General features: G+C 54.9%; 1 protein-coding gene across 2 annotated transcripts in view; it reads right to left on the reverse strand.

Moving 5' to 3' along the window:
- Positions 1-24822, reverse strand: part of SLC6A6 (solute carrier family 6 member 6) — a 71646-nt gene that overhangs the window by 43390 nt on the left and 3434 nt on the right. The window contains exon 2 of one of the 2 annotated variants that reach the window (XM_021708119.1): positions 11799-11804. The exons of the other annotated variant lie outside the window; for it this stretch is intronic. The gene's annotated coding sequence lies outside the window, so the exon portion shown is untranslated. The remainder of the gene's footprint in view (positions 1-11798; positions 11805-24822) is intronic. 2 annotated transcript variants of the gene reach the window in all.

The raw sequence follows: 24822 nt of genomic DNA on the forward strand, positions 1-24822 counted from the left end.
CTCAACCAGAATAGGGCTCCTGGGGACAAAGACCTCATCTGCCTCGCACACTGCTGTGTTTCCAAGCCTGGCACCATGCCTGGCACGCAGTAGGGTGTCAAGCAAGAGCTGCCTGATTGACAGCTCCCAGAGTGGTATCCACAAGCAGCTGGGAACTGCAAACCCCAGCTCTACCGCTTCCCAAGTTGCCAGGCTCAGAGGCTCACAGGTGTGTGAGTCGGGGCTGCTTGAGGACTTCGGGTGTGAAGAGGGGAAAAGGGGACGTGCCGGCCTGGCCCCAGCCACCGGGCTCACAGGGGCTGTGCTCTGAGCAGCAGAGGCACAAAAGCACAACAAAACCCCTGCGTCCCCCCACGCCTCCTTCCTCTCCCTGGCTGGGGTGGGGGACCCTGATTGTTTCGCTATCTGGCGGCAAGCAGACCAAGAAAGGCTTCCTGGAGCTGCCAGGCAACTCACAGAGCCCTTCCTCTGTCTGCTGGAGCATCCGCGCCGCTGTTCTCTGCCCTGCTCCCTCGGGGCCAGGCGCGGGATTCAGCGGGCCAGCGGCTACTGTAAAAATAGCCGGAGCAGCCAGCATTGTTCCAGCATTAATCTGCACAGCCCCTGATGGTTATCTGGCGGCCCATTGTGGGCTGCTGGGGGGCGCATAATTGGAGGATGTGAGACTCCCTCCCTCGGAGGAAAGGCACTTCTCAGGGAGTCACCCCAAGCTCTGCACCAAGAAGGCTGGGCCCACCCTGCTGGACGAGGTTGGCTGGGCCTTCGCACTGAAGGGGAGGCAGCCAGCTTCTGCTCACGTCCCCAGCTAGGGGAAGGGGCCCTCGTGACCTCACAGGTACTGGGGACTGTAGATGCTTTGTCCCCACTAGAAGCTGAGGTCTGCTTTCCTGTGGCGCTATGTGGTACCCTGTGAGACCCACTTGCCACACTGACACTCAAGAGAACCCACTAGAAACCTGGGGTGAGGGGGCAGCAGCTGGGGTTCTCTAAGGTCCTTTGCTCCAGGCTCCAGTTTTCTACAAAACAAGGCCTCTAGCCCTCTCCACTCAGGACCCCATCATTCCACAGCCTGTAATTAAGCTGGGATGGGAGGGTGGGAGCCTTGAATGGGGCAGAGCAGGGGCCTGTCACGTGCCTGGCATTGTGGGGGTCTCCCCACTCCTCCTTGTCAAGGTGTAACCACCTCTCTACCTACAGGGGCTGCAGTCACAGGGCCACCTGACCTTGGAGAAAACAGCCAGCAGCCCTGCTCCTGCAGATCCCATTCCAGCAAGACCCGCCTGGACATTCCTGGCATCCACCCACATCCCTGTCACCATGGCAACCGCAGCTCCAGCACAGGCATCTGTAGCAGCCTCCTCACAGGTCTCCCTGCTGCTACTGGGCCCACCCCTGTCTGTTCTCAATGCAACAGCTGGAGGCAACTTAGAAAGCATCATCAGATCGTAACACCACCCTCCAGCCTCCAGTCACCCCAGAAGAAAACACCAGCTCCTTACCAGGCCCACCAGGTCTCTACACGAGTCTCTTCTGACCCACTGGCCCCATTCCCCCCGCCCCTTCTGCTTGGGACACAGCCACACAGAACTGCTTTAGTCCCAACCTTCCCACCTGCTGCTGGAACCTCAGTGTAGGAAGCTCCTGGCTCCTCACCCGCTGCCCCAGGTCCTCTAGGGAAGCCTGGCCCCTGGATAAGCCCTGACTCCGAAGCTGAGAATCACTTCCTGGCAAGGCGACCCCAAGCAAATTACTCGACCATTCTGGTCCTCAGTGTTCTCTGCTGTGAAATGGGGGTAACTGCGCCCAACTTGTGGGGCACTGTGAGGGTTAAATGAGGGGGGAAAGAAAGTGCTTAGGACAGTAGAGGGCACACAAGTACTCCCAAAACAGGAGCTGATACTGTGACTGCTGTGATTACTGCTTGATTATTACCAGGCCCACCCCGACCTTGGGGCATACAGAGCCTTCGTCCTAGTCCTACCAGGTGAGATCGGCAAGGCCCAGAGACAAGTGGCACTCCAAGGTCACTCAGCTGGTAGTGACAGTGACAATGATGCTATGCCCAAACCCTTGGTTATGTCTCTGCAGTCGAGGCTCAGTCTGACCTCAGACAACACCTTCCCTGGAGTTCCTGGAGTACCTCTGTGCATGTCTCGGCCTCACAATTAGGCCATCACCCCGCCACAACTGGCACCCCTCAGAGCAGGCATGCTCAGAAGCCAGTCCCCTTCCACAGGCTCCCAGCAGCCTGCTTCCTTGTGTCTGCTGACCAGAGCTGTTTTCCTTGGCAATGAGCCCAGGGTTATTTTGTAGTGGCCCAAGATACATAATTCCCCATTTTAAGAGCTTCCTCTTTGGTTATTACAGCTACAAGCAATTAGAATTGACTCTATACAGAGGCTCTGGGACGAAGCTTCCCTCACCACCCAGTTGAATGCTCTCTCTGTCTCTGTTCCAGGGGTGGCAGCCAGAGCCAGCCATGCCTGAAGACTGACTTACAGATCACCTGGTCAGATCTGGCATGTACACGGCCATATTTAACCCAGTGTCAGTGACACAGTGAATTTCTAAGATATTCTTTTGTTCCCTCCCTGTTTAAAACTATCATATTTTTTTGGCTGGGTGTGGTGGCTCACACCTGTAAACCCTGCACTTCAGGAGGCTGAGGCAGGAGGATTGCTTGAGCCCAGGAATTCAAGACAACCTGGGCAATATAGAGAGACCTGGTCCCTACAAAAAAAAAATCAAAGAAATTAGCCGGGCATAAGTAATGCCTGTAGTCCCAAGTCTGTAGGTCTGATGGGCTCCCAGCTACTTGGGAGGCTGAGGCGAGAGGACCACTTAAGCCCAGGAGTTTAAGGCTATGGTGAGCCATGATCATGCCACTGCCCTCCAGCCTTGGCAACACAGTGAGACCTCAACTCAAAAAAACAAAAACACAAACCTTCCAGATTTCGGAGTTCCTACTCTGCTGAGCTGTTTATAAACACGATTTCCTACTCCCTCAACACCCTCACTGTGGAAGCAGCTGTGGTACGTTTGCAGATGAGGGAAGCTGAGGCTCCCACAGGAAGTGAGTGGCCTGGCTGAGGCTCACCCTGGGTGTGAAGGAGGGGGGTCCCAGGAGAATCCCTCCAGCCTGCCCAATGCCTGAGCCCTAAGCTCAGGGACAGGAGGGCTCTGCACGCTGGCAAACGGTGAGGCGGTGAGCAGGCTGGGACTCTGTGCCCTGCGCTGCCTCCCCCCGGCCTCGGACTGAGGTGCAGATGCTGCCGTGGCTGCCTCCCCCAGCACTTGCCACCTCAGTCCATGGCTTCGGGCAAACCAAAGCCTTGCTACTTTTTCTGGAATGGGCTGACTAGAGCTTCGGGCGTTCTCTGTACCCACCCTGCCTGCCTCACCATCCCCTGCCGAACCTGAACCTTCTCGAGTAAGCAACCAGCGTCCCACAGAGAACGACGATTTACATCTCTGTTGTCCACCACTTGACCACTCAGGAGCTTCTGTCACTTATCTCACAAGAGGCCAGGGACTCGTCTGTATCCTCCTTGGCATGCTCCCTGCCCCAAAGTGCCCAGCACACAGCCAGCCTCTGGGCCAGCTTTGAGAGTTCACTGTTTGTTAGCAACCTCTTGAGGGTCAGGTGAGTTGTTGTGCCGGTTGGCCAAGTGGCTCTCAGAATCCCAGAACTGGGGCAGAAGGAGACCTGGATGACACACCCACTTTACAGGTGGGGGAATCTAAGGCTTGGCTGGACCCCTACCCACGCTTTCCAGAGCGGGTGTCTCTCTCCTGTCCTCATTTCTCTGTCCACTCCAGAGTCAGATTCTGGGCTCACTGACACTACCACTAAGCTGTACGACCCAGAGCAAGAAGCAACTCTCTGCACCTCAGTTTCCTCATGGTAAAAATAATACTAGAGATTAAATAAGATGATGCCTGGATAGCATTCAGAAAGGCTTGGCACACACCAAGTGATCAATAAAATCAGCTATTACTGAGGAAAACAGCCAACCATATTGGGATTTTATTATAGTACACGGCAGACATTACACCTCAAGTGTTTTTCGAAAAGAAAAAGTGGATGGTGGGGGAACTGGGGAACTGTAGGTGAAAAGACACAAAATTTCAATTACACAAGGAATAAGTTCAATAGACCAGGGGTCTCCAACCCCAGGCCACGGTACCAGTCTCTGGCCTGTGAGGAACTGGCCACACAGCAGAAGGTGAGCAGCAGGCAAGCAAAGCTTCATCTGTATTTACAGCCGCTCCCCATCGCTCACACTACCGCCTGAGCGCCGCCTCCTGTCAGATCAGCAGCGGCATTAGCTGCTCATAGGAGTGCGAGCCCTATCAAGAACTGCACGTGTGAGGGATCTACGTTGTGCGTTCCTTATGAGAATCTAATGCCTGAGGTGGAGCTGAGGCGGTGATGCTAGTGCTGGGGAGAGGCTGCAAACACAGACTAACATGAGCAGGGAGGTTTGACTGCACCGAGCCCGTAATAAGTCAGTTGCTTGTAGACTCATCTCAAAACCCATATTAGTGAGTGGCAAGTGAGCTGATGTACTTCAACTGTACAGCTGCATCTGGGGGCAGGCTTAAAGTTAGAATCTAACACTTACTTTAGTCCATGCTTGCCCACCCATGATCTTATTTGCCACCTTCATCCACGCCTCTTTTTTTAAAAATGGTGAGCTGCATAATCATTTCTTTATATATTACCATGGAATAATAATAGAAATAAAAAGTACAATAAATGTTATATGCTTGAGTCATCCCGAAACCATCACCCACCCCGTCTGTGCAAAAATTGTCTTCCGTGAAACCAGTCCCTGATGCCAAAAAGGTTGGTGACTGCTGCAATAGACCTATTGTATGGTACAGTGACCAGAGTTAATAACAATACACTGTATGATTAAAAACTGGTAAAGAGCAGATTTAAGAGTTCTTGTCACAAAAAAAAATGGTGAGTATGTGAGGTCATGCATAAGTTAATTGGCTTTATTTAGCCATTCTACAATGTATACATATATCAAAACATCACACAATACACCATAAGCTTATGCAATCTTTGTCAATTAAAAAAATTTTTTAAAGAAAAAGCTGCAGTCGGGCTCGGTGGCTCAGCCTGCAATCCCGCGCTTTGGGAGGCTGAGGTGAGTCGATTGCCTGAGCCCACGGGTTCGAGACCCTCCTGGGCAACTTGGCGAGACCTCATCTCTGCAATAAATCAAAAAATTAGCCGGGTGTGGCAGCACACGCCTGTAGTTCCAGCTACTTGGAAGGCTGAGGCGGAAGGATCGCCGGAGCCCAGCAGGTTGAGGCTGCAGTGGCCAGGAGCAGCCACTGCGCTCTAGCCTGGGTGACAGAGTGAGACTCCAACTCAAAAAAAAAAAAAAAAAGAAAAAGCTACATTTATTGAGCACTGACTGCAAACACATTCATTTAGCACTGTACTAAGAGCTTCAGGGGCATTTTCTTAGTTAATCTCCTCGATGGGCACTGTTATCACCTGTATTCTGCTGAAGAGGTGCAAAGATGTGATGTCACTTGCCTGTGGTCACACAGTGTGTAAAAGGCCACTTGAGCTTCAAAGCACCCCCAGTCTGTCGTGGCCTCCAAAGTCCATGTTCTTCAACCCCTGCAGCTGCTATGGGTACCCGTTTTACAAAGCGAAATGGGATCTGTGAGCTGAAGGGGACCAGCTAGCCACTTAGGGACCTCGACAAGGGCCCAGGGACGTGCAGGGCCACGTGATGGAAAGGGGGTTGGGAGGTTGGGTGGAGCCAGGAACTGGAAAGCAGGCATGCTGCGGTCCCGGGCCAGCTGATGAGACAGCACAGACTCTAGGGCAGGACGCTGAGCGCTATGGACTGAGTCCTCCTGTAGCTCACAGGAGCGTCTGGTAGGTCTGATGGGCTCCTTGGAGCACTGTCTGCATGGGTCCCAGGCCAGGCACAGGCTTAGTGCGTAGGAGAGCTGGGATCCACAAGCAATGTCTGCCTCTGGCATGCTCCTTAGAACACTCCTTGGCCTCAATGCTCAACATTAAAGCACCAGAAAAACAGCTGAATTGAGTTAAGGGCGCAACTCCACTCTCTAACTAGAGCTGCTGTGTTTGAAAAAACCGTAGAAATTCATCAAACACCTCCCTCGTTGTTTTTTTTTTTTTAATTAAAAAAAAAATTCAGCCGGGCTCGGTGGCTCAGCCTGTAATCCCATGCCTTTGGGAGGCTGAGGTGAGTGGACTGCCTGAGCCCACAGGTTCGAGACCCGCCTGGGCAACTTGGCGAGACCTCGTCTCTACAATAAAATCAAAAAATTAGCCGGTCGTGGTAGCACGCGCCTGTAGTTCCAGCTACTTGGAAGGCAGAGGCGGAAGGATCACCGGAGCCCAGCAGGTCGAGGCTGGAGTGGCCGGGAGCGGCCACTGTACTCCAGTCTGGGTGGCAGAGTGAGACTCCAACTCAAAAAAAAAAAAAAAAAGTTCACGTTTTAAAGATGTAACGTAATTGACTGGTGTGGCCTGTGACCTCTGTCATCCATCCCCGAGGAAAGGCTAACTCCATCAGGGCAGCTCCAATGCCTCCAGGGGACAGAGCATGGGAGGCCAGTGGGAGAGGCCAGGGAGGTGCGGGATGCAGGGCCTGGGGGCTATCCCCGCGGGCGGCTCTCTCAACTCCCTGCGCCTGCCTGCCTGCCTGCCTGCCGTTGCTGCCTTTGGGCCTGGGGCCCACTGGGACCAGACACTCCTGCTTCTCAAGAGCTGCTGAAATCTGGGTGCTACACACAGCTATTTTCTATCTCCAGAACACCGGGTGGGCCAAACACACACATGGAGGGGGCAGGACTCGGTCTGTAGCCAGTGTATCCTCTCTGGTCACACTACTGCCCAGGTCACTTAAGGCGGCCGTGGTGAAGGGTAGCATAGGCTCGTCTGGAGATGCGGAGCAGGCCTGCCGACAGCCCAACAGCCCGTCAGCCTGTCCCAGTGAGGTCATCCAGGAAGCCAGGCATTGTTTTGCCCGGAACAAAGTTGAAACAATGAGCAAAAATACCGTGGCCCCAGTGAAAGTGAATTCTGCTTGGGGGATTGTTACAACGCGCCATCTCTGGGGACAGGGCTGGGTGTCCACCCAGGGCTTGGCGTCTGTGGGCGAGGCCCCGCCCTCTCCTGATCTCACTGTACTCCCACTCCACCAAAGCAGGGGTCTACCTCAGAGAAGCCCAGCCGTGCTGAAAGCCCCTGCCTGGCTCACACCCACCCTTACCCACAGAAGCTGCCCCTCCCAGGCCTCAATAACCTCACCTCTCACAGGAAACGGAGGTTTGGGGAGGGAGAGGTCCCCCCCAGGACGGTGGGTCACGATTTGTACCCAAGTCCCGACTCCGTGATGTTGGTGCCACACAGGGGGGAGGTGACTTTTGGATAGGGACCAGCTAGACCTGGCAGTTCTTAGTCTGTGGCTTAGAGGAAAGGTGGGTAAGGGGAGCTGGTGCTGCAGGGAAGTGGCCTCCACGACAGTGCCACAGTGAGAGGGCACAGCGTGAGTCCCAGACACAGCTTTTCATCTTCCCCTCCTAACCAGTTCATAGGGACACACAAGGTTGGGGGACTGGGTGCAAACCGTCTTACCCTCTTCTTGGCCCAAACCCCCAGAGAGCCACAGACACGGCAGGAGGATGCTGCTGTGCCAGCTGCAGAGGGGAGGGAGGAGGCGGCAGGAGCTCCTTGGGACAGGGCTGGGCCCGGGGAAGTGCGGGGGTGAGGCAGGATGGCGGGGGCACACACCATGCCTAAAGAGAGGTGCTCCAGGGCACAGCCTGAGCAAGCGGCCGAGTGGAGGGAAGGGCAGTGGGCCGGGTCAGAGTGGCCACAGGGCCAAGTGACTTCCCCTGCACCTCAGAGGTCTGGGCCAAAACGGGAGCAAGGATGCTATGGAGCAGGGACTGTTGAAGAGACACTGACTGAGAACCTGCCCTGTTTGCCAGGCACCCTTAGAAGCCGGGCACCACAGGGCTGAGCGCTAAGGAGCCATCACACAGGAAGTGGAGATGGGCACAAAGTGCACGAAGCAGTAGGTGCTTACGACGGCACCAAGAGGACGCAAGGCGGGATGAGTGTAAGTCAGGACCAGCACTGTCCCCTGAGGACTTGCTGTGGGCAGGCCCTGGGCTAAGCAGAACAGGCACAACTCACTCACTCACTCCGCAGCAGCCCCGAGAAAGGAACAAGCCCAGACAAGTAAAGCCACTCGCCCGAGGTCACGTGGCTGGGATCTGAACTCCAGGGATTTGAACACCCGGCCATGCTCTGAGCCACACTGAAGCCGGGCTCTGCATGGTGTAGATCTGGGGAAACAGTGGAACAGCATGTATGAAGAGGGGCATGCTGAACCAGGGAAGAAACAGAGAAGCGCAGTCTGTGGGAGGGAAAGAGGCCCAGGGCCCCAGGGCCAGGGCTAGATCTGGATTCATCCTGAGTTCTGTGCCGTCCCGGTGGGATTCAACCGCTCCCACTCTGTCCCGGTCGGGTTCATCCCTATGGGCACTTGGGGCTTTCTGGAGGAGCTGCCCAGCTTCCTCCTCAGGAGAGCCCGTGGGGCAGGCGGCCAGAATACGCTCCCTTTGGCCAAGAACCTAACAGTGATGTACAGAAAATCTCCCTGTGCATGGAGACTAAGCAGGGCCCCAGTTGCATGGAGAAGGCAGGAAGAGTAGGCTCACAATCCGACATGACCTTGGAGTCACTTCCCCCGCTCTGCTCTGAGCAGCCACTTGCTTACCTGGGGCAATTCCCCCTGGGCAGGCAGTTGGGAAGGAGAGGGGGGCTCACCACGTTCAAGTGACACAAAATGACCAGCTGGAGGAAGAACAGGAGGTACATATCCGGTCAAGGGAGGAGGAGGAAGACTTCAAAGAGGAGGGGCCGTGACACCCTTGGCCCCCAGCCTGAACTCATGGAGGAAAGGCAAACCTCTGGGATTCTGTCAGGGGCCCCCAGACACCACTGGGTGCCCAAAGCTGAGCTGCAGGAGGAGCTGGAGAGAGCCGCCACAGCGCCCACCCCAGGTGCTCAGGGCCTGTTGCATGGGCAGACAGGCTTGGCACACCTGCCACTCTTGTATACACGGGGCTTTGGGGCCACCTGGTCCCGACCTGGGGAGCTGCGTGCCTTCCTTAAGCACACCACGGGGCTGCTCCCAACACCAAGACACTGGGTTGTGCTGTCCTGGCTAGTAACAGCCCGGCCACCTGCCTCCAGTTGAGCTCCGGACACAGGGGCTGGGCACCGGCTGGAAGGGAGCAGAGCCTCTTCTCCAGTCGTTTCCCCTGCAGCCAGCGCTGATCAGGCAGCTGAGGGGCCCTGAACAGCGGGGCCGGGGGTGAGTCAGCAGGCAACCGCCTCCTGGCAGTGACTCACAGGCAACCAGGCTGTCACTTCTGCCCGTCAACTTCCCCAGCGCCCCAGCCCTCAGCCCTCAGCCTGCTGCTACCGGAAGTGGGGGTGGGGTGGGGTAGGCCACGAGCCTGAACCAGCTCTGCGGAACCCAGGACTTCTGGAGGCCACAGAAAAAGGACGTGAGAAGGGAGAGAGGTTCGCATGCCATTTCCTCGAACTCCCCCATCTGAGCCGGAAGAACCCTACAGCCGTTGCTGCCTGTGGAAAGCAAACAGAGGGTCGCCCTCCTTTGCTCTACACAAGCTGGAGAGAGACAGGCTCTTGGGGACAAGGTCAGGTACCTGCAGGAGTCGGGCCACCAGCCTGGGCCAGAAGTCATAGCTCCTGGAAGCCAGTTAGAGCACTCTGCTGTACCGCCTAGGTAAGTCACCTTCTCGCTCTCAGCCTCTGAGTTGCCATCTGCAGAATGGGCACAACATCCTGTCTACAGTATGTGAAAGTGCTAGTTCACTAAATGTTTGCAAACATCCTCCACTCCCTGTTCCTCTTCTCAGTGAGGATGACTTTCTTCTTCCTTCTTTAGCTCCACCCTTACCTTATAGTGACTCAGAGTTTGGGGCCAGAAGAATGAGACAGCCTGGGATTTAGCAAGACAGAGGTGGTGATAGCGCTGTCTGCCACTGGTGCCATCCGCTCTGCCCCCCTCCCCGCAAGAGCACAGGGGCTTGGTCCACTTACACCCCGTGTTCCGCATCCTCTACCCTCAGACCAGCCCGAGATCCTGGGGGTGCTGAGCCCATGCCCCACCCTTTCTCAGCCCCTACCTCGGCTCAAGCTGTGCCCTTGCCTGCCCAATATTCCTGAGTAGTGAGCAGGCAACCCTACACCCCAGGTTGGATGGGCCAACCTCCTGGACAGCCACCCTGGGGCCCACAGTCCCTCCACCCTTGTCGCCACATGCCAGGTCTGTCCTGCCACTGTGTTGCTCCCCAGTCTCCAGGGTCTGCATCCTGGCACGTGGCACAAGGCCCAGCACAGCGTATACGTGGCAGGAGGAACATCCAGAGCCTGGGGATCTGGGGACACTCGGTACAGGGACAAGCAGCATTCTGCTGTGGCAGTCCAAGGGCTCCTCTGTGAAGGTGACAGAGCAGAGCCCAGCAGACGCTGCGTGCCCAGCTAGGGCCACGGACGGCAGGAGGGGTGGAACCAGACGGGCCCTTGACACCCGAGCAGAGTGCCCCAAAATGGTCAAAACTCCACAAAGCTTATTTTCATGCAGAGATGAGCCCCAAATCTTTAGAAAGTCGATATTCACTAAACAATATGCTTGTTCCCTGAGCACCTTCCAAAAACAATTCTGAAGTTAGTCTTCCCTGGCCTTACAGGTCTGTCAAGTACACGTAAGCAAAGCCTCAGAGCAGGGCCAGAGAAGTCCATTCAAACCCACTTAGAGATGAGCAGACCGATGAGCCGACAAGCTGAGGACACCAGCCTCTTCCACAGATGGCCCATCGGAGCTGGAGGGCACTTGGTTCAGCAGGGAACCTGAGGTCGAAGGAGGCGGTGGAGGGTGGGACGCCCGACAGTCCCAGCCTGGTGGAACACAGCAGGCACCAGAGACTGAAAGTAAGCTCTCACTCCAAACCCGGGTGGCCAGGATTCAAATCTAACTCTGTCAGGCTGGCAGATGTTGGCGCGGCGGCAGTGGTGGCAGCTTCCAGCTCTACAAGATGGTGCCTAACAGCAGCTACTGCTTGGCTAGAAGAGAAACTCAGCATTAAAATCCACATGGGCTGGGCTGGGCTCAAGGGAGGAAGGACGTCTTTCAACTGCGATCTTCCTACACACACACACACACACACACACACACACACACACACGGACCTCTCCCACGTGCACCTCTCAGGATGACCTACCCCACCCCGTGGCGTCCATCTCCCCTAACTTTCCACTGCCATTCTACTTAAGTTCTGACAGTGCTGGGAAAATGACGCTGCCTTCTGGTGGCTGACGCAGCGTCACCAGAGGCTACACCACCACTGGAAACCCCTCAGAGGCAGGCCCTGACCTCTGCTCCCACCGGCTTAGCCAGGCTTTTTTCTTACAAACCCCAAATGCCTACTGTGTCAGCCTCCAAGATCAAGAACTCACAGTGGCTCCCAGCTGCCTGGAGAATCAACTCTAAGCTTCTCTCTTGGAATCCGAGGTTCACCATAACTGTCCACCTTGTCCCCGCTCTCTGCCACCTTATTTCTCCCCTTGTCCGGTATGAGTCTCCGAGCCTCCTCATTCCCCCCAGCAGGACCCTCTTCAAGTCTGTGCTTGGCTAGTGGGTTGCCTTACATTTAGGTGAATCCCACCCACCCTGAAGACCCTGGTCAAGTGTCACCTCCTCCTGAAAGCCCTTCCTGCCCACCCCAAACTCTTCCCTCTTGCCTCCTCTGGCTCCAGTCACCCCCACCACTCACCAGGCGCTGGACTCTAATTCAAAACCATGCAACTTTGGACAGAGGTCAGAGGTCTCCTTGGGAAACCTCAGTTTTGTCATCTGTAAAATGGGGCCTATGATCTGTAAAGCTATCCATTGCTGAAGTCCCTGGGCTCTCAGAGGGACTGGTGGATGACCAAAACCCTCACACGGGGAACTTCAGAGTTGCCTGGGACACTGGCTGAAAATGCAGACACCTGGGCCCACCCAGACCTCCTTCAAGGCAGGGACCTAGGAGTCTGTACTGCTAAACCAGTTTACCACGCAAGTCTTTTTTTTTTTTGAGTTGGAGTCTAGCTCTGTCACCCAGACTGGAGTGCAGTGGCCGCTCCCGGCCACCGCAGCCTCGACCTGCTGGGCTCCGGCGATCCTTCCGCCTCAGCCTTCCAAGTAGCCGGAATTACAGGCATGCGCTACCACGCCCGGCTGATTTTTTTATTTATTGTAGAGATGAGGTCTCGCCAAGTTGCCCAGGCGGGTCTCGAACCCGCGGGCTCAGGCAATCCACTCATCTTGGCCTCCCAAAGTGCTGGGATTACAGGCTGAGCCACCGCGCCCAGCCCACACCAAACCTTATAGTTAGGTGAGACTGAGAATAGGGGTACACCAATGAGCTGGGGACACTTGGCAAATTAACACAAAACCAAACTGGGAAGACACTACAGCTGGCCCATGACAATGCATGTGTGCCCATGTGCGTTGCCCATGTGTGTGTGCACGGGGTCTTGATTGCCAGACTGTCGGCAGCTGGGGGCTGGGCCAGGCTGAGTTTCACTCCTACCAGCCCCACTGAGCCCAGGGTCATTTTCACAGTCACTGCCCCAGGCTTAAGAACCTGCCGGAGGGTCTCCTACTCCTATCACCGCAGCTCACCAGGCCCCTGGCGATGGACACCTTGGTCCACACTTCACAAAACAGGATGGCAAGCTCGGAGAACAGACGTGACATGGTACAAGGCTACCCAGTGAGTGAGTGGCAGGGCCTGAATTCAAACCCAACACGCCTTCATCCACTTGCTAAGGTGAAAAGGAGTTTGAGAAATCAAGGCGAGAGAGTGAGCTGGGCTTCTGGGGTTGGGGAGCTGAGGGGGGCCTGTTTCTCGGCTCCTTGGGAAGAAGCCTCAGAGGCCAACCCTCAGCCCGGGGGCAAAGGGCAAAGGAGTCCTTGGCTCCGCACCCTGGTGAAGGCATAGTTCAGCTGAGCAGGCCTCAGGCAGCATCTCCAAGAACAGGAATGAGCCACAGGGCACGCTCAAGTGCAGTGGTGTGATCATGGCTGCCGCAACCTCGACCGCCCAGGCTCCGGCAATCCTTCCGCCTCAGCCTTCCAAGTAGCTAGGACTACAGGCACGAGCCACCACACCAGACTAATTTTTTTTTTTTTTTTGTAGAGACAATGTCTTGCTATGCTGCCCGGTCTGATCTCCGATTCCTGGGCTCAAGCGATCCTCCTGCCTCGGCCTCCCAAAGTGCTGGGATCACAACCATGAACCACTGGGTCTAGCCTGTCCTCCCTTCTATTCCAACTCTCCCTAGGCCTCCCAGGGACTTGGTCTGCTCTTCTGCAGTGGGTACGTTAGGGAGACCCCGGGGTCCCCGTTGTTACACCAGCTGACTAAGCAGTGACGCAAGTGTCCTGGGCTGGTGGCTCCCTCGGGATGTGAGCAAGCTGTGGAAGCTTGCTGTTACCTCCCTTCCCAGCCCTGGGTATAGTTGGGGGAGCTTCTCGGGCAGGTGCCCGAGGAAAGGAAGAGAGCAGAGTGGAGGGGCAGGGAGACAGACCAAGACCCCAGTGCCCCATACAAGATGCTGAGAACCCATGAAGGTACACACGGCTGCAGCTGACTCAGGAGACCTGGATTCTAATCCTTGCTGGTTAATTTGAAAAATAATTCTCCCGCCTCCTGCTGGTTGGTTTCTTCCTGTGCCAGGTTGAGGGGGTGTGATTTAATGGTGTCAAAGGTCATGGCCATGAAATTCCCAGAGCCCGGGATCTGGGACCTCTTCCTTGCTGTGCAATCTCTAGCCCTTAAGGTGGTGGTATCCACTTAGCTGAGGAGACAGACGTTAAAGGGGCTGGGCCTGGACTTGAAAGGAGAAAAGGGCTTTGCTGCGGACACTGCCAGGACATGGGGCTGCAGGGTGGCCCCAGTAACTCACTGGAGGGATGGCAGACCAGCTACCTGGATAGGGCAGCCAGCGGCCTCTCTCCACCTGCGGCCGCTTGGGCAACTGGGAGCAAAACCTTCCAGAGAGGAAGACAGATGGCTGCAACTGCAGGAATCATATATGAGGACCCCTCAGCCTGGCAGTCTTAAGGCCCCGCAGGTCCCTGCTGACAGTCCCTGGGCACCTGGGACCCCCCTCACTCGGGATCACTGAATGACAGATCAGTCCAGAGCTTACAGGCAAGGAGATGGAGGTTGGGGTAGGGGCACTCGCTGGGAAGCTCAGCAGCCGGCTGACCAGGCTCAAGCCCCAGGGCTGCGACCCGGGCAGCCTGCTCTGCGTGCCTTGGCTTCCTCACCAACAAAACATGGCCGATGGTGGCAACTGCTTTCCAGGGCAATGGTGATCACACCAGCTGACACAGGTACGCTGCTTGGCATGGGACCAGGTGCACAGAGAAGCGTCTGTGAAAACTCCCTGTGTTGGTCAGGCTCAGTGACGCACACCTGGAATCCCAGCACTTTGGGAGGCTGAGGCAGGACTGCTTGAGCCCAGGAGTTCAAGACCAGCCTGGACAACACAATGAGACCTCATCTCTACAAAAAACAAGAAAGTTAGCTGGGTATGAGGGTGCACATCTGTAGTCCCAGTTACTTGGGAGGCTGAGATGGAAGGGTTACCTGAGTCCAGGAGGTGGAGGCTGCGGCAGCCATGACCATGCCATTGCAGTCCAGCCTCGGCGACGGAGACTCTGACTCAAAAAACTCCCTGTGTGAAGGTGAATATCCACTCCAGCTGGAGTTAATCTGGATGGACCACCTGCCGAGGAGGCTCAGACAACTGTGATGACCGTGGCTGGCTCTTCGATAGTCTCAGAGCTTTGTTCCATGACCATTCAAGGCCAGACCATGGGCTGTGACACTCTGGGGTGAAGCCTTACCCAGGCTGTGGTGTGAGATGTTCCTGCCTTCTGACATTACAGCCTTCCTAATTTTTTGATGTTAAAAATGCTTTTTCTAGCCGGGCTTGGTGGCTCAGCCTGTAATCCCGCACTTTGGGAGGCTGAGGTGAGTGAATTGCCTGAGCTCCAACTCAAAAAATAAAAATAAAAATAAAAATGAAAAATAGTGACCAACTACTCTCACCATGATGTAAAAGAAAAAAACTTTTTTTTTTTTTTGAGTTGGAGTCTCACTCTGTTGCCCGGACTGGAGTGCAGTGGCACGCTCCTGGCCACCGCAGCCTTGACCTGCTGGGCTCTGGCTTCCGCCTCAGCCTTCCAAGTAGCTGGAATTACAGGCGCGCGCTACCACGCCCGGCTGATTTTTTGATTTATGTAGAGATGAGGTCTCGCCAAGTTGCCCAGGCGGGTCACGAACCCGCGGGCTCAGGCAATCCACTCACCTCAGCCTCCCAAAGCGCGGGATTACAGGCTGAGCCACCGAGCCTGGTTTATTTTTTAAATCCCTATAAGGCAGTAAAATAGTCTTGCCAGTCCAAGGGCGAGCCACTCCATCCATGACCCAAATTTAGTATTTGAACTTGAACTAGCAGGTGAAATTCAACACTGTCATATAGCCTACTGTCCTCGTTTCACAGGTGGGGAAACTGAGGCCCGAGCAGAGAAGAGGTTACTTTCGCGTGGATGAGAGGCTGTCTCTGCTGTTCCAGGTGGGCTCAACACACCCAGCGCTGCTTCTTCCCCCTGCCCTGCTGCCTGGGTCTCCTGGAACATGCCAACTCCTGGGGGTCCTTGGGGGACTCTTTCCAGGCCCAGAAATCCAGAGTCCCAAATTCCATGGGGGTCCTTGACCCCAAGGGAAGGTTCTGCCGATCCCATCCGCCTGGTGACTACCTCAGGGACAGTCGCTCCATCCAGCAAGGATGTGGGCTGAGGAGGTGAGAAAACAGAGGGTCCCCCTGGGGGCCTGGGGGATCGACCTGGGCTCACATCCTCAGCAAGGGAAGCCACACCCTCCTCCACACAGGAGGCCTCTGAGGAAGGTGGCTGTCCTACCAGTCCCCGGGATTGGGAATTAAGTCTTACAGAAGGTTTCCCACATTTGTTCCTATGCCCTCCTCCTGCAGGCAGGGTCCTCTGAACCCCATGTCCCAGGTAACTGCAGCTGTTGGTGACTTCACAGGTTGTGAGTCATAGAAGGGAGCCCAGTGTGGTTCTGGAAAGGGACAGAGGCTCTGTGAGCAGACGGGGCCACAGATGGACAAACAAGCGTGACTTACCAGAGTCGGGGACATTGAGGCACAGAAAAGGCCACAAAGCGTGTGAAGGACACCCAGCACTTGGCTCTGGGCCTCAGACTATCCGGTCATGAGGTCACAATGCCCCTTCTGCACAGCCCGGGTGCTCAGAGACCTTGTTTTCCAGAAAAACGCAGCTAATAAAGAATGCCCTGAAGCAGACATGAACCAGAGGGTTCCTGTATCACAAAGCTCCCCCCACACTGTTCCTGGGAGGCGAGGGGCCTGGGCGCATGCTTACAGGCTGTTCCCAACCTAGAAGTCTCTCTCCGGCTCTCATCACAGGCAGCCTCCTCTGGAAGACTTCCCTGACGCTGCTCATTCCTCAACAGCAATCCCACACAGTCGGAGGATGCCCCGGGGCAGGGGCAGGGCCACAGCCAGGGCTCACTGCCATAGCAACCCTTTGTCCTCCTAACTCCAGCCAGTCTCCTAATGTGGACATACTAATCACTGCAGCTGACACTACAGGCCTGGCACAGAGCTGGGCACGCTATATAATCCTAGCTAACAGTAATCTTTTAATCATGCTAAATATTTTCCTTCTTTCCTTAAATCACTTTTCACTGATCACAGCTGCTCGCTTCTCTCCTAATTAGTCCGAAGGTAATGAGATTTTGTAGCATCAAAAAGCACACTTGAAATGCCTTAAGTGTGTGCAAAATCCTTCCACCACCTAGCAAGTGCTGGCTCCCTGGGCTGAACGCTGCCATGTGCATAACCCGGGGACAGCGGTGACACATTGTTTTACCCTGTCCTTACCAAGCGCCCTGTGAGATGAGGGATCTTACCCCTGCGCACACGTGGAGCTGAGGCTCAGAGATGTTAAGCAACTTGACAAAGTTTGCAGAGCCAGGAAGGGGTGGACTCCAAGTACTGGGTCCTTCACCACTGGGCTCTGGACATCTCCTGGCCGTAACCTTTGACGCCACAAAATGCCACGCCCTCAACCTAACACAGGAAGAAAGTGAAGCCGGCAGGAGGCAGGGGAGTTATTTTCCAAATTAACCAGCAAGGATTAAAATCCAGGTCTCCTGAGTCAGCCCAGACCACACGTACCTTCATGGAGCAGGCAGCAGCCGGCCTCAGTCACAGAAACAGCAGCAGCAGCAGCAATAACAGCCCAAGATCTTCCCATTTAATTATGCTCATAATTGGTGAGAGCCCTGTACACCTGCTGTGATTACTAAATACTGTCCCCTCAGGCTAGGGAAGAGATTTGTTCACCACTTAAACTCAGACCGGGCTGGGTGCATTGGCTCATGCCTGTGATCCCAGCACTTTGGGAGGCCAAGGCTGGGGGTACTGCTTGAGACCAGGAGTTCAAGACCTACCTGGGCAACACCGTGAGACCTTGTCTCTACAAAAAATTTAAAAATTAGCCGAGGTATGGTGGCACGTGCCTGTAATTCCAGCTACTCGGGAGGCTGAGGCAGAAAGACCACCTGAGCCCAGGAGGTCAAGGATGCGATGACCGTGCCACTGCATTACAGCCTGGGTGACAGAGTGAGACCCCAACTAAAAAGAAGAAAAAATCCAGACTGGCCAGAGCAGTTAGGTGGCCAACATCCAGGGGGTGGCCAATCTCCACAAAGCACAGAGGGAAAGGGGCAAAAGCCAGGGGTTGCCCCAGCCCACACCATCTCTGGAAAGGCAGTTGCTGCCTTCCTGGCTCCTGCCCCTAGGCGCCGCCCCTCGGCCTCCACAGAGCTTTCTCCCCTGCTGGCCATCCTGCAACGTGTCCCACCACGGCAGCCTGGGACTTAATCAGCTTATTGGCCCTGTGGATAGCCTGGGCCATCTGAAAACAGCTCCCTTGCCCCTTGTGGGCAAGGATGCCTGAGATTTAGGCCACAACTATAAATAGCCAAGAAATCCATCCTTTTTACTTGACTCATCTATTTATTTGGTCAATCAGTTCCTGCTGACCCCCCAGATGGCCAAGTTCTACATAACTCCGGCCTGCACAGTCTGCAGACAGGAGGGCCCTCCTCACCTTTGCGCTTGTATTCCCTGGCAGCGCCTCCCTGGGGGCCTCTGTTCCCCAAGATCGCTTCACCTAGTTCCACCTTCGCCTGCAGTGCATCACCCGAAAAATTCTGGTTGGAACCTAACACTGCCACTCATGGCTAAAGCTGCAAGGGACCTCAGTTGCACCATCTGTAAAATGGGCCATCTCGAATTACACAAGGAAGTACCTCAACACACAATCTGCTCTCAGGAGAAACAGTACACCCCTGCCTGAGAAAGAACAGCCATCTTTTTTTTTTGAGTTGGAGACTCACTCTGTCACCCAGACTGGAGTGCAGTAACCGCTCCCGGCCACCGCAGCCTCGACCTGCTGGGTTCCGGCAATCCTTCCGCCTCAGCCTTCCGAGTAGCTGGAACTACAGGCGCGCGCTACCATGCCCGACTAATTTTTTGATTTATTGTAGAGATGAGGTCTCACCAAGTTGCCCAGGCGGGTCTCGAACCCGCGGGCTCAGGCAATCCACTCACCTCGGCCTCCCAAAGTGCTGGGATTACAGGCTGAGCCACCGAGCCCGGCCAGAACAGCCATCTTTTATTTCATGCACTTACTTGTCCAACCAATGCTTGACCTTGACTCTGCCCCTTCTTAGCATCCAGCTAAATGCTGGGAGAGGCAGAAACAAACACCCCGAGGGCTGGAGATTGGGTCGTGCAGGGAAAACACCAGATACACAGTTCCTCCATCCGGTGTTCTGTGTCAAACATGTCAAACAAGCAGCTTCGAACCAAGTTGCTTTCGATGGCACTGCTGCCGCCACCCCCCGCCCACAAGGACTTCACAGGCTCCCAAACCACGTGAATCAGCAAACTGGGTTAGACATCTCATTGGAGTGGGTTTCCTCTCGGGGCTTCTGGCCACGCCTGCGGACCTCTCACAGCCATGCTGGGTGAGGGCAGGGCCTGTCTGTCCCGAAGTCATCATCAAAACAACAGCTGAACAACGTCTTCGGGGCTCCTGGAAACATCAAATAAGGCCTTCCAGTTCTGGGCCGGTGCCACAAATGGATCCAGACCCTCCGAGGTCGCCGAGCTGGACTGCCCTCTCCCTGGGAACCCTCTCGCCCGCCATCGCCCAGAGCAGGGAACCCCTGCTAGGCCATCCTAGAGCTTCCTCGGGCCATTTACGACCACCGATGCCCTTCCTGTCTTTGCCCACCTGGCACACTTGTGTAATCTGAGACCTCGGGGGAACGTCTTTCTAAATTCTGTGTGCCCAAGGCTCCTTCAAGACCCCCCACATTCCCTGGTTCCCAGGGTCGCCCCACACTGGAGTTCCCGGGCTGGACAGAGGGTGCTCACTTTGGGTCTCCAGGGCCCAGCAGGAGAGACGTTTGTAACTTTTTGATGACTGATTACTTTCAATTCTCAAAGTTCAGATACTTAGAGATTTTCCCCAAACTTCCCCTGACGTCGGAGACTCCCGCCTGGGCCTTCCCCGACTCTGCGGGGCTAGCAGGGACTCAAAAAGGTAAACTCCTCAAGTGGACTGGAAGGGCCAAAAGGCAATGGGAGGTCTCCCCTAACCCTCAGCTGGGCAGCCCTCCTTCCCAGACGCACCCAGCAGGCTCAGAACCCAGTCAAGGGGCTTCCAGGTTGAGCCACAGGGCTTAGTAAGCCCAGGGAAGGGCCCTCTCTGGGTGTGAGACCCCACTGAATGTCTGGATTGTTAGGTGTGACCAGGTCATCCCTGAAAACACATGCTGTGGCCATTACTGGTTATAAGGCACAATAACAGGAAATATTTGCACCAGCTTTTCAAAATGCCAACTGCTGTCTCCTACATGCACCAGCTAACCCAGCAGGTGCCACAGGCCCCATTTCACAAGGGGGACAACTGAGGCCCAAGGTGGCACAGCCAGGAAGTAGCAGCAAGAGCCATTCTCTGACATCACCATGACAGGAAGGGTGGTTCTGACCAAAGCAGAGGTCTTGAGGTGATGTGTGACCTTGGGCAGGTCACCACACCTCTCTGGCCTCAGGAAGTTTGCTATGAGGAAGAGCGGATGAAGGGGGCGGGCAGACAAGCTCATGAGGGGGGTGGCTCACGGTCCCAACTGCCTCCCTCTACTACCCTGAGCCGAGGCCGGGTCTCCTCGTTACCTACACTGACTGCATGTTTGGAGCCCATCCCACCTAGCAACTGAGCAACAGTCTGTGTGATCATTACGCTGACTCTACCTTCCTGCTGTGTCCCTCACTGTCCACACTGTGCCTGGCAAACAGGGCTGTTCAATAGTCACCAAGGTAATGAATGAATGCATGCTAAACAAATGCCTTTGTTCGCTCAGATGTGAGATCACACGGAAGGCTGAGGAGGTCTGGAGGGACAAGTCCAGAGGGAGTGGCAGGACTCCCCTGGGCAGTGCCCGGTGGAAGGAAGGCACAGGGAAAGTCCCAGCCCCAAGCTGAGAGTCCAGCCTCCTACCCCATGTGGTCTCGAAGGCACTTCCCACACCTCCCGGCCCAGGCCTCACCCATGAAGCTGAGTGTACCAGACCTCTCACAGGGCCATCTCACAGCACAAAGGGGGCTGACTGTACAGCCTGGGGCCCAGCCGGGGGCACAACAGCATCTCCAGGTCAGAACCGAACCCCATCACCAGTCAGGCTGACCCCACTGCTGCCTCGAGGAGACAGGCAGCAGATGGGCAGGACTGGGCCCAGAGTCCACTGGGGCTGGACTCACAGACACCTCAGAATCCTCAAGAAGTAGTTCCATCCTGGCTTTTGTCCGAACGAGCACTTCCTCCCTGGGCAAACAATGCTCAGAGACAGGCTTGTCGCGCTTAGCAAATATAGCAAGGGATGTACCCTAAAAAGTGACCCGCCATGTACCTGAAATTCTCAGTCAACTGGGTCCTGCATTTTACCTGGCAACCCACCCAGAGTGTCCAGAGATCTCCCTGTGTTGATCACACATCCAGCACAAAACATGAGACCAGGAAATAAGAATGGCTAGACACTCCAACCGTCTGGGGTGAAAGCTTCCACCTGAGCCCAAGGGTGCGTGCTCCCTCCAGAGGCACCTCCCTCCCTTTCTCCCATCCAGAAGAAGCCACAGGCCTGCAGGCAGCAGACACCCTGTGAAGTCCTCTCACTTGCTCTATCTTTCCATGAGTTTTTCCAAAGCAGGTAGCCATTACGAGGGGCGTCATGTAGACTCACATGTGCCACCTCCTTCCATCCTGCCCCCGTGACAGACATTGCTAATTGATCCTGGCATCCTTCTCATTGATCTGGACCAGCCTTAGCTTCCTCATCAGAACCTGGTCTCTCTGGGCCTCCAATAACCTAATGGCCATCAGAGAGCCCTCGTGTGGGGGGACAAGACCTGGCTCCCTATTAGGACAGGCAGGATGCCCAACAAAGACTTGGGAAGGGGGACATGCCGCTCCAAGAGGTGAGCCCTCACACCAGGGCATCTGGGTCCCAAGAGGCAGGGTGGAGAGTCCCATCTGAGCTCAGCCTGCCACCCTAAGAAGCCACCCTGAGTATAAATGATTCTATACCCTTGTTTGCGATGAAGAAACCGAGGCCCAGAGAGGGCGGGTGACCTAAGTTCATCAGCAAGTTGATGGGGAAAGGAGCAGCTGGGGCTGAATATGAACCCAGGACCCCTCCTGCATGGGTGCCTGGGGAGCAAGCCCCTCTAAACCCAGAGGTGGTCTGCGGCCCCGGGATCTAGGAGGCTCCTGTTTTAGGGACTCTGGGTGTGTGGACCCACCATCCATTGACTAAGAAGAGACAAACAGATGGGAATATCTTCTGGAAAGCTCGCCCAGACTTCGCCGTGTGGGCAGCTATGGCCTCCGGAAGGCCCTGTCAGCTTGAGAAATCCCTCTCCCTGAAGGAGTCCCCACCCAACCCCAGCTGGGCCTCTGCACCTGGACAGGAGGATGCTCTGACTGAGTCTCGCCTGGAGGCCCAGGTAAAGCAGGAGAGGAGGTCCCAGCTTGCTCCGGCCCCATCTCTCGGCAGCTACAGTCAAAGACACAGGCTAAACCCTTCGAGACCTTCCCCCTCATCCTAACACGTGGCTGGCCTCCAGTTGGTCCCTGCCTTCTTGACAGAGCCTCCGTTTTCTCACCTTTAACGTGGGGACAGCAATACCTGCCTTGCAAGACGATATAAGCACAAAGAAGGAAAGACTTGCTGAGAACCGCAAAGGGCCGCAGATGCCACTACTACACATATGCTCAGACTTTTCTGACGCAGAGGTACCAAAAATAATTACAAGAACACAAGCAATAACAATGACATCATTGTTGAGGAACTACTCTGTGCTGGTCACGGCGCTATGTAAGAATGCCCAGTTTTGCTGCCCTGAGCCTCACTACCAGAGGAGAGTCTACATCATGCCCATTTTGACAGAGAATCCTGAGACCCAGAGAAGTTAAGTGATGTGCCTGGGGTCACACAGCAGGATAGAGACCAAATGACACTCACACCCAGGCTCCTCAGACAACTGAGCTCAGGTGCTAACCAAACATCTCTAGAGGGTGGGTGTGTTTTTCAACCCAGCCACCCTCTCGGTCTGGCCCAGTATTCATAGCTATTTTTTGGTTTGCAGGGTTTTTCTCGTCTTCCCCAAATGAGAAAAGCTGGCGGACAGGGAGCTGCTTCTCTGGAATGGCTGTTTTAAATCCTGCTCCCCAAAATTCTGAAGGCGGGACCTCCGCAAGGGACGTGCCACCATTCCCTCTCGATGTGCCAAGGCTGTCACTACTTAAGCCGGAGGGTCCATTGCGGCAACCTCTGGAAGGCCAATGACTTGGTAACACATGCCCAGCATCTTAAATGCACCCCCATTAGGCTAGCAAGCCCAGTCTCTTGACCAGACCAAGATGGAGAAACACCCACTGGGTTCAGATTTGTCAGATGCACCACACTGTAAGTATACACACCACCACTGAATGGTGCACTTAAAAATGGATAGGATGGTCAGTTTTATTGCTACAATTAAAAGATAGAAAAAAGCCGGGCTCAGTGGCTCAGCCTGTAATCCCGCGCCTTTGGGAGGCTGAGGTGAGTGGATTGCCTGAACCCGCGGGTTCAAGACCTGCCAGGGCAGTGAGACTTCATCTCTACAATAAATAAAAAAAAAAATCAGCCAGGCCTGGTAGCGCACGCCTGTAATTCCGGCTACTCGGAAGGCTGAGGAAGAAGGATGGCCGGAGCCCAGCAGATCGAGGCTGCAGTGGCCGGGAGCAGCCACTGCACTCCAGTCTGGGCGACAGAGTGAGACTCCAACTCAAAGAAAAAAAAAAAAAAAAAAGATAGAAAAAAAGATTTTCAATGCAGAGTGGTTTACAAGAAAGAGAAACTATAATGGGACAAGTTCCCATCACTAGGGAATTAATTAAATACATGACAGTGAATGGCCTAGAACAGGAGTCAGCAAACTGCGGCCTCCGGGTCAAATCCAACAGCTCAGTTTTGCAAATAAAGTTTTACAGACACACAGCTGCACCCCCACATTTGCACATCATCGATGGCTGCCTTCCACCTACAAGGTGAGATCAGCAGAGCTGAGACCGCACAGCACACAAATCCTGAATACACACCAAAAGAAAAGTGTGCCGACTCCTGACTCAGAAGATCAAAGACCCAGAAAAATGCCCAGAAATGTGTCACGGGGGGAAGCAGGCTCCAGAACAGAGCCACACCATGAGCTCAATTTCAAAAGGAAAATTTTAAACGGAGCATGTTCATCCAAACATTTACACATGTACTGCTAGATCATACCTCGGTTAACTCTGGGTATGAGAGCATAGATGAATTTTGTTTTCTTCTTTCAACTTTTTTCCGTATCTCCCGATTGAAAACATACGACTTCTATAATTAGAATAAAGAATATCATTTTATCGTGGTCTCAGCCCTTCTTGGGAACAAATACTGAGGGTGACACTCTTGCTGAACAGGCCTGAGGTGACCTTTCCCAAAGACACTGGAAGTCATAGGTCTGTCATACTAACAACCCCTTCCCCATCAACGATTACAAAGGGTGCAGGGGCTGGGGGACGACACATGCGGGAGGTCTCACAACAAGCACCCAGAGGGTTAATCCCCTGTTTCAAATCTTCCCTCTTAGGCTAGGCACAATGGCTCATGCCTATAATCCCAGCACTTTGGGAGGCTGAAGTGGGAGGACTGCTTGAGCCCAAGGTTCAAGACCTGCCTGGCCCACAGCAAAACTCCATCTCTACATAAAATCAAAAAATTAGCTGGGCATGGAGGCTCATGCCAATGGTCCCACCTGTGTGGAAGGCTGAGGTGGGAGGACTGCCTGGGCCCAAGAAGTCAAGGTTGCAACGAGCTGTGATTACACCACTGCACTCCAGCCTGGGTGGCAGAGACTCCAACTCATTAACAAAAAAAGAACCGGGCTCGGTGGCTCAGCCTTTGGGAGGCTGAGGTGAATGGATTGCCTGAGCCCGCGGGTTGGAGACCCGCCTGGGCAGCGAGACC

The sequence above is a fragment of the Carlito syrichta genome, unplaced genomic scaffold (genome assembly GCF_000164805.1).
Source record: "Carlito syrichta isolate Samal-C Ts95f unplaced genomic scaffold, Tarsius_syrichta-2.0.1 Scaffold130730, whole genome shotgun sequence".
NCBI lineage: Eukaryota > Metazoa > Chordata > Mammalia > Primates > Tarsiidae > Carlito > Carlito syrichta.